The sequence below is a fragment of the Engraulis encrasicolus genome, unplaced genomic scaffold (assembly GCF_034702125.1).
Source record: "Engraulis encrasicolus isolate BLACKSEA-1 unplaced genomic scaffold, IST_EnEncr_1.0 scaffold_38_np1212, whole genome shotgun sequence".
Lineage (NCBI taxonomy): Eukaryota > Metazoa > Chordata > Actinopteri > Clupeiformes > Engraulidae > Engraulis > Engraulis encrasicolus.
Window position 1 is genome coordinate 622,261 of NW_026945687.1, and position 9,732 is coordinate 631,992.

At 47.2% G+C, this 9,732-nt stretch overlaps 1 protein-coding gene across 1 annotated transcript in view; it reads right to left on the reverse strand.

Moving 5' to 3' along the window:
- The window catches only part of LOC134443898 (NACHT, LRR and PYD domains-containing protein 3-like), a 36,989-nt gene extending 27,474 nt beyond the window's left edge, over nucleotides 1-9,515 (reverse strand). The window contains exon 1 of the mRNA XM_063193429.1: nucleotides 9,431-9,515. The gene's annotated coding sequence lies outside the window, so the exon portion shown is untranslated. The remainder of the gene's footprint in view (nucleotides 1-9,430) is intronic.
- Nucleotides 9,516-9,732: the final 217 nt, after the last annotated feature.

Consider the following 9,732-nt stretch of genomic DNA (forward strand, 5'->3'; position numbering starts at 1 on the left):
GTAAGCAGAGGGAGTAGCCAACACAGAGCAGTAAGCAGAGGGAGTAGCCTACACAGAGCAGTAAGCAGAGGGAGTAGCCTACAGCAGTAAGCAGAGGGAGTAGCCTATACAGAGCAGTAAGCAGAGGGAGTAGCCTACAGCAGTAAGCAGAGGGAGTAGCCTATACAGAGCAGTAAGCAGAGGGAGTAGCCAACACAGAGCAGAGGGAGTAGTCTACACAGAGCAGTAAGCAGAGGGAGTAGCCTACAGCAGTAAGCAGAGGGAGTAGCCTACACAGAGCAGTAAGCAGAGGGAGTAGCCTAGCCTACAGCAGTAAGCAGAGGGAGTAGCCTACACAGGGGTGGATTTCTCAAAGGGGAAGTAGCTAGTCGGTTAGCAACTTTGCAGAGTAGATACTATAAAAGTTGCTAACTCCTGTGTCTCGAATGTTAGCACACAAAGTAAATACTGCTTGGAGTAATGTGCACTCTGAAGTAGTGGTGACTTTGAAAGTGAGGCGCCTCCTATCCGTATCTCGACAGTGAAGTTGAAGTACAGCTGGAGTAGATCCATTGAGTCCAGACATCACCTCAGCCACCCCAAGTAACACACAGCTAGTCTACTTCAGAGTGTGACTCCACCCATTAGCTAAACTTGTAGTACATATTTGACCACAAATGTGTCAATATCTTTTAATCCTGTGGTGCAAAAAGCGATGAAAATCAATCGACATGCACTCAAAGTGATGATACAGCTGCGAGAGTGTTCAGAACACAAATTCACGTCATGTCATTTGTTCGAAAAAAAAAATCGTCATATCCTTGTAATCTGATGAATCCCACACTAACAATATACTTTTAGCTGTATACCGATTGAATAGCGCCTCATTTCGATGTGTAATTTGTGAAACATTTAGATGAGAAAGTATTGGTTACTCCCAGAAATGCGCTGGCTTAGGTGTCAAGTACTTACATTTTTTTGGTGCAAATGTCAGTTATTTACGCTTGCCTATCAATGGGAAGACGCGAGCCACGCGAGTTCAAAATCAGTGTGCAGCATGTTGACAACAACTCGTGAATTTGTGTTTTGGACCCTACAGTGTAACACATTTTCCCTTGGCTGCACGTGTGTGTTGGTAATGCACAACATAAATTACCTATTTCTGCCACATATTTCCCAAATTGTGGCACTGCAACCATGTGGATTCGAACCAGTGTGGCCTCTGTTTTCCCATTGGGATGCAAGCGTGAATACCACTAGGCTATGGAATGAAATCCATGCGAAAATTTCTTAGGGATCTGAGACTTTAACAGACGATTTTCTGGGAGTAAGCACAACTTTATTGTCCAAATATTTTACAAATTACACCTCGGAACGAAACGAAATCCAATCGGCATGCAGATAATACTGCATTATTGGTGCGGACGGTGTCAGATTGTAATGCCATGGCCGTGTTTTTTCACAAAGAAATTACAAGGTGTGTTGTGGAGGAAACAGCGGAGTCACGGTGTCGTGACATCCAATCAAATGTGCTGGTGGTGGTTGTACACTATTGTTTTCTACTTCACGCACTGAATTTAGGAGGAAATAGCTGAATCATGACTCAGCAATCATGCTTATCTCTTGTTGCTTCTTTGGTCACGAACTGCAATGCCAAGAAAGTAAGTAGCGGTGTGGACTCAGGAAAGTAGCCGCACTACTTTTGGCTTACTGTGGGAATAGTAAGGTTTCGAGAAATGCACGTATTACGCCTTGAAGTAAGTAGATAACTACAAAGTACATCTGTAGTTCAAAGCTAACATTGCGGAAACGCACCCCAGAGCAGTAAGCAGAGGGAGTAGCCTACACAGAGCAGTAAGCAGAGGGAGTAGCCTACACTGAGCAGTAAGCAGAGGGAGTAGCCTACAGCAGTAAGCAGAGGGAGTAGCCTACACAGAACAGTAAGCAGAGGGAGTAGCCTACAGGCAAGGCAAGGCAAGGCAAGGCAAGGCAAGTTTATTTATATAGCGCATTTCATACACAGGTGCAACTCAATGTGCTTCACAAAGTTAACAAATGTAAATGAAAGGAAACAGGGAAGAAAGAAGGAAATGAATTAGAGTCAAAAAGCATTTAAAAACATTAAGATAAAACATAAGGTAAAAATAATAATAAAATAAAATAAAATAAAACAAATTAAATAAAAAATAAAAATAATAAGAATAAGTAATTTAAGCTAGGGGAAAGCATCTGAGAACAGCTTTGTCTTGAGTCTAGATTTAAAGCTATCAATAGTGGGTGCATTTTTATGTCATCTGGAAGCTGGTTCCAAAGCTTTGAAGCATAGAAGCTAAAGGCTGCCTCTCCACACTTTGTTTTGACTTTTGGAATCACCAGCAAATTCTTCTCCGTTGACCTTAGTGACCTAGTTGGTGCATACAGCTGAAACATATCCAGTAGATATGTGGGTCCCATTCCATTTAGTGATTTAAACACAAGTAGCATAGCCTTAAAATCAATTCTGTAGCTTACTGGGAGCCAATGCAGCGATCTTAAAATTGGAGTAATGTGGTCGAACTTCCTTGTCTTTGTAAGAACCCTTGCAGCTGCGTTTTGTACAAGTTGAAGCTGTTTAATGGTTTTATTGGGGAGGCCAGTAAAAAGACTGTTACAGTAATCAACTTTACTCGAAATAAAGGCATGTATTAGCTTCTCCAGATCATGTTTAGACATCAGGCCCCTAAATTTAGAGACGTTTTTTATGTGATAAAATGCAGACTTAGTAATAGCTTTCATGTGACTGTTGAAGTTTAGGTCACTGTCAATGAGGACCCCAAGATTTTTAACTGTTTCCCTTGCTTTCAGTCCCTTCGTTTCAAGGATAGTAGCAATCTTTTGTCTCTCCTCTCTTTTCCCAAATATAATTACTTCAGTTTTATCTGTGTTCAGCTGGAGGAAATTGTGAGACATCCATTTGTTAATTTGGTCCATGCAATGATAGAGTGATTCAAGGGGGGTATAGTCATTTGGGGACATAGATAAGTAGAGCTGGGTATCATCCGCATAGCTATGGTAATTTATAGAGTTATTCTCGATAATGTGTCCCAGTGGCAACATATACAGATTGAACAGTAGTGGTCCCAGAATGGAGCCCTGGGGGACCCCACAATCCAGAGACATTGGTGATGAAGTATGTCTTCCAATGGCGACAAAAAAACTTCTTTGTTGTAAGTACGATTTTAACCAGTCGATCACTATGCCCGTAAAGCCAACCCAGTGTTCCAGTCTATGTAGTAGTATAGAATGATTAACTGTATCGAAAGCAGCACTCAAATCAAGAAGTACCAAGACGGATGATTTGCCAGCATCAGAATTCAATCTTATGTCATTCATAACTTTAATAAGAGCTGTTTCAGTGCTGTGGTAGGCACGGAAACCTGATTGAAACTTATCAAAATAGCTATTAGACATTAGAAAAGCAGTTAATTGGTTAAAAACAATTTTCTCTATTATTTTACCCGTGAATGGTAGATTGGATATGGGCCTATAGTTGTTTAGTACCAGTGCATCCAGGTTGTTCTTTTTCAGTAAGGGTTTCACAACTGCTTCTTTCAGACAGCCTGGGAATATGCCTGTTTGTAGTGAGGTGTTGATGATCTGAAGTACATCTGATGATATTAGATTTAAGATGGATTTGAAGAAGGCTGTTGGTAAAATATCTAAGTCAGATGTAGAGGAGCTAAGACTTTGTACCGTTCTATTAAGAATGTCCACATCAACTAAATGAACATACAGCAGTAAGCAGAGGGAGTAGCCTACAGCAGTAAGCAGAGGGAGTAGCCTACAGCAGTAAGCAGAGGGAGTAGCCTACACAGAGCAGTAAGCAGAGGGAGTAGCCTACAGCAGTGAGCAGAGGGAGTAGCCTACAGCAGTAAGCAGAGGGAGTAGCCTACACAGAGCAGAGGGAGTAGCCTACAGCAGTAAGCAGAGGGAGTAGCCTACACAGAGCAGTAAGCAGAGGGAGTAGCCTACACAGAGCAGTAAGCAGAGGGAGTAGCCTACAGCAGTAAGCAGAGGGAGTAGCCTACACTGAGCAGAGCAGTAAGCAGAGGGAGTAGCCTACACTGAGCAGAGCAGTAAGCAGAGGGAGTAGTCTACACAGAGCAGTAAGCAGAGGGAGTAGCATACAGAGCAGTAAGCAGAGGGAGTAGCCTACAGCAGTAAGCAGAGGGAGTAGCCTACATTGAGCAGTAAGCAGAGGGAGTAGCCTACAGCAGTGAGCAGAGGGAGTAGCCTACAGCAGTAAGCAGAGGGAGTAGCCTACAGCAGTAAGCAGAGGGAGTAGCCTACACTGAGCAGTAAGCAGAGGGAGTAGCCTACAGCAGTGAGCAGAGGGAGTAGCCTACACAGAGCAGTAAGCAGAGGGAGTAGCCTACACAGAGCATTAAGCAGAGGGAGTAGCCTACAGCAGTGAGCAGAGGGAGTAGCCTACAGCAGTGAGCAGAGGGAGTAGCCTACACAGAGCAGTAAGCAGAGGGAGTAGCCTACACAGAGCAGTAAGCAGAGGGAGTAGCCTACACAGAGCATTAAGCAGAGGGAGTAGCCTACAGCAGTGAGCAGAGGGAGTAGCCTACAGCAGTGAGCAGAGGGAGTAGCCTACACAGAGCAGTAAGCAGAGGGAGTAGCCTACACTGAGCAGTAAGCAGAGGGAGTAGCCTACAGCAGTAAGCAGAGGGAGTAGCCTACAGCAGTAAGCAGAGGGAGTAGCCTACACTGAGCAGTAAGCAGAGGGAGTAGCCTACAGCAGTAAGCAGAGGGAGTAGCCTACAGCAGTAAGCAGAGGGAGTAGCTACACAGAGCAGTAAGCAGAGGGAGTAGCCTACAGCAGTAAGCAGAGGGAGTAGCCTACACTGAGCAGTAAGCAGAGGGAGTAGCCTACACAGAGCAGTAAGCAGAGGGAGTAGCCTACACAGAGCAGTAAGCAGAGGGAGTAGCCTACACAGAACAGTAAGCAGAGGGAGTAGCCTACAGCAGTAAGCAGAGGGAGTAGCCTACAGCAGTAAGCAGAGGGAGTAGCCTACACAGAGCAGTAAGCAGAGGGAGTAGCCTACACAGAGTTGTAAGCAGAGGAAGTAGTCTACAACCAGAGGGAGTAGCCTACACTGAGCAGTAAGCAGAGGAAGTAGTCTACAACCAGAGGGAGTAGCCTACACAGAGCAGTAAGCAGAGGGAGTAGCCTACACAGAGCAGTGAACAGAGGGAGTAGCCTACAGCAGTGAGCAGAGGGAGTAGCCTACAGCAGTAAGCAGAGGGAGTAGCCTACAGCAGTAAGCAGAGGGAGTAGCCTACAGCAGTAAGCAGAGGGAGTAGCCTACAGCAGTAAACAGAGGGAGTAGCCTACACTGAGCAGTAAGCAGAGGGAGTAGCCTATACAGAGCAGAGCAGTAAGCAGAGGGAGTAGCCTACACAGAGCAGTAAGCAGAGGGATTAGCTACACAGAGCAGTAAGCAGAGGGAGTAGCCTACAGCACTAAGCAGAGGGAGTAGCCTACACTGAGCAGTAAGCAGAGGGAGTAGCCTACACTGAGCAGTAAGCAGAGGGAGTAGCCTACAGCAGAGCAGAGGGAGTAGCCTACACTGAGCAGTAAGCAGAGGGAGTAGCCTACAGCAGTAAGCAGAGGGAGTAGCCTACAGCAGTAAGCAGAGGGAGTAGCCTACACAGAGTAGTAAGCAGAGGGAGTAGCCTACACAGCGCAGAGCAGTAAGCAGAGGGAGTAGCCTACAGCAGTAAGCAGTGGGAATAGCCTACAGCAGTAAGCAGAGGGAGTAGCCTACACAGCGCAGAGCAGTAAGCAGAGGGAGTAGCTACACAGAGCAGTAAGCAGAGGGAGTAGTCTACACTGAGCAGTAAGCAGAGGGAGTAGCCTACAGAGCAGCAAGCAGAGGGAGTAGCCTACACAGAGCAGTAAGCAGAGGGAGTAGCCTACAGCAGTAAGCAGAGGGAGTAGCCTACAGCAGTAAGCAGAGGGAGTAGCCTACAGCAGTAAGCAGAGGGAGTAGCCTACAGCAGTAAGCAGAGGGAGTAGCCTACACAGAGCAGTAAGCAGAGGGAGTAGCCTACACTGAGCAGTAAGCAGAGGGAGTAGCCTACAGCAGTAAGCAGAGGGAGTAGCCTACACTGAGCAGTAAGCAGAGGGAGTAGCCTACACAGCGCAGAGCAGTAAGCAGAGGGAGTAGCCTACAGCAGTAAGCAGTGGGAATAGCCTACAGCAGTAAGCAGAGGGAGTAGCCTACACAGCGCAGAGCAGTAAGCAGAGGGAGTAGCTACACAGAGCAGTAAGCAGAGGGAGTAGTCTACACTGAGCAGTAAGCAGAGGGAGTAGCCTACACTGAGCAGTAAGCAGAGGGAGTAGCCTACACAGAGCAGTGAGCAGAGGGAGTAGCCTACACAGAGCAGTAAGCAGAGGGAGTAGCTGCACAGAGCAGTAAGCAGAGGGAGTAGCCTACACAGAGCAGAGCAGTAAGCAGAGGGAGTAGCCTACACAGAGCAGAGCAGTAAGCAGAGGGAGTAGCCTACAGCAGTAAGCAGAGGGAGTAGCCTACAGCAGTGAGCAGAGGGAGTAGCCTACAGCAGTAAGCAGAGGGAGTAGCCTACACAGAGCAGTAAGCAGAGGGAGTAGCCTACACAGAGCAGAGGGAGTAGCCTACAGCAGTAAGCAGAGGGAGTAGCGTACACAGAGCAGTAAGCAGAGGGAGTAGCCTACACAGAGCAGAGGGAGTAGCCTACAGCAGTAAGCAGAGGGAGTAGCCTACAGCAGTAAGCAGAGGGAGTAGCCTACACAGAGCAGAGGGAGTAGCCTACAGCAGTGAGCAGAGGGTGTAGCCTACAGCAGTAAGCAGAGGGAGTAGCCTACACAGAGCAGAGCAGTGAGCAGAGGGAGTAGCCCACACAGAGCAGTAAGCAGAGGGAGTAGCCTACACAGAGCAGTAAGCAGAGGGAGTAGCCTACACAGAGCAGTAAGCAGAGGGAGTAGCCTACAGCAGTAAGCAGAGGGAGTAGCCTACAGCAGTAAGCAGAGGGAGTAGCCTACACAGAGCAGAGCAGTAAGCAGAGGGAGTAGCCTACACAGAGCAGTAAGCAGAGGGAGTAGCCTACACAGAGCAGTAAGCAGAGGGAGTAGCCTACACAGAGCAGAGGGAGTAGCCTACAGCAGTGAGCAGAGGGAGTAGCCTATACAGAGCAGTAAGCAGAGGGAGTAGCCTATACAGAGCAGTAAGCAGAGGGAGTAGCCTACACAGAGCAGAGGGAGTAGCTACACAGAGCAGTAAGCAGAGGGAGTAGCCTACAGCAGTAAGCAGAGGGAGTAGCCTACAGCAGTAAGCAGAGGGAGTAGCCTACAGCAGTAAGCAGAGGGAGTAGCCTACACTGAGCAGTAAGCAGAGGGAGTAGCCTACACTGAGCAGTAAGCAGAGGGAGTAGCCTACACAGAGCAGTAAGCAGAGGGAGTAGCCTACACAGAGCAGTAAGCAGAGGGAGTAGCCTACACTGAGCAGTAAGCAGAGGGAGTAGCCTATACAGAGCAGTAAGCAGAGGGAGTAGCCTACACAGAGCAGAGGGAGTAGCCTACAGCAGTAAGCAGAGGGAGTAGCCTACAGCAGTAAGCAGAGGGAGTAGCCTACACTGAGCAGTAAGCAGAGGGAGTAGCCTACAGCAGTAAGCAGAGGGAGTAGCCTACACAGAGCAGTAAGCAGAGGGAGTAGCCTACAGCAGTAAGCAGAGGGAGTAGCCTACACAGAGCAGTAAGCAGAGGGAGTAGCCTACACAGAGCAGTAAGCAGAGGGAGTAGCCTACAGCAGTAAGCAGAGGGAGTAGCCTACACAGAGCAGTAAGCAGAGGGAGTAGTCTACACAGAGCAGAGGGAGTAGCCTACAGCAGTAAGCAGAGGGAGTAGCCTACACTGAGCAATAAGCAGAGGGAGTAGCCTACACTGAGCAGTGAGCAGAGGGAGTAGCCTAAAGCAGTAAGCAGAGGGAGTAGCCTACAGGAGTAAGCAGAGGGAGTAGCCTACACTGAGCAGTGAGCAGAGGGAGTAGCCTAAAGCAGTAAGCAGAGGGAGTAGCCTAAAGCAGTAAGCAGAGGGAGTAGCCTACACAGAGCAGTAAGCAGAGGGAGTAGCCTACACAGAGCAGTAAGCAGAGGGAGTAGCCTACACTGAGCAGTAAGCAGAGGGAGTAGCCTACACAGAGCAGTAAGCAGAGGGAGTAGCCTACACAGAGCAGAGGGAGTAGCCTACACAGAGCAGTAAGCAGAGGGAGTAGCCTACACAGTGCAGTAAGCAGAGGGAGTAGCCTACAGCAGTAAGCAGAGGGAGTAGTCTACACTGAGCAGTAAGCAGAGGGAGTAGCGTACAGCAGTGAGCAGAGGGAGTAGCCTACAGCAGTAAGCAGAGGGAGTAGCCTACACAGAGCAGTAAGCAGAGGGAGTAGCCTACACAGAGCAGTAAGCAGAGGGAGTAGCTACACAGAGCAGAGCAGTAAGCAGAGGGAGTAGCCTACACAGAGCAGTAAGCAGAGGGAGTAGCCTACACTGAGCAGTAAGCAGAGGGAGTAGTCTATACTGTAGCACAGATGCCAAGTAGTTAGGCTTGTTCTTTTTTAGAAGTAGCACAGGACTAAGTCAACACACACCCAAATGCATTTTGTAAGTAGCACAGTATTACAGTAAGTCAACACACACCCACATGCATTTTTCTTTCAAGTAAACACACCCAAACGCAACCCAAACCCTAAGCCTTAGCTCTAAAATCATGTTGTAGCATGTTGTAATTCTAAAATCTACCAGTCACGCACAATTTTTACCAGTCACCATTTTTACCAGTTCATATTCAACCGTGCCAAACATTGTAATGCCAAGACAAGATCATTTTCTGATCAATACTTCTGTTTCAGAGGTCATACATTCAGCTATTGTGATGCCAGTAACTGTTTCATTACCAATTAGCTTAAAACTTTGACGTTGGATATAATTCAGCATTAACCCGGGCGCCTGTAGAAACATTTCGGGTGGGTTGACATATTTCACCTGACAAAGGCCAAATTCACCCTTAATTGGCAGGTGGACGGGTGCTTATTTCCATCCCTGGAACACTTGTTTTGGAATGAATACACACTGAATCTGGTGGCAGTAATGGTGGGCAACAACACAAGTGAATTAAAGTCACTTGATGGGAATTTAGACCCATAGATCAAACATCAATATCTGACAACTACTCACTAACTACCAACTACCCACGTTGAGAAAACATTATAGTTGCTTCACAATGATTTGTGACCTGTTTGGCATATTGGTCTTTCCACATCCACAATGTGGAGTCTTAACTGGTCGAATAAATATGTCTTGGGTCGGTGAGGTGGCCAAGTAACTCCCAGCTGTTATTTTAAAGAGGAGATAAAAGTTAAACTGGATTACTTACCGCTTGAAGCGTTTTGATAGATGACAAGTTCAAAAGATGTTTTAACAGCCCCGCTGGCTTACCGCTGTACTTGAAGAGATAGTTAGTGCTGAGTTCCACAACACAAAATGGAGGCGAGTGACAGCATGGGGAAGTTTACTTGTGTGTGTGTGTGTGTAGTAGTAGTAGTAGTAATAGACTGTCAAAGTCACGTGAGAGTCCTCCAACAGGTCTGGCAGGTCATTGTTATTCCTGAGAGAAATGAAGTGTTTCCTGTGACTCTGAGGCTATGTGTGTGTGTGTGTGTGTGTGTGTGTGTGTGT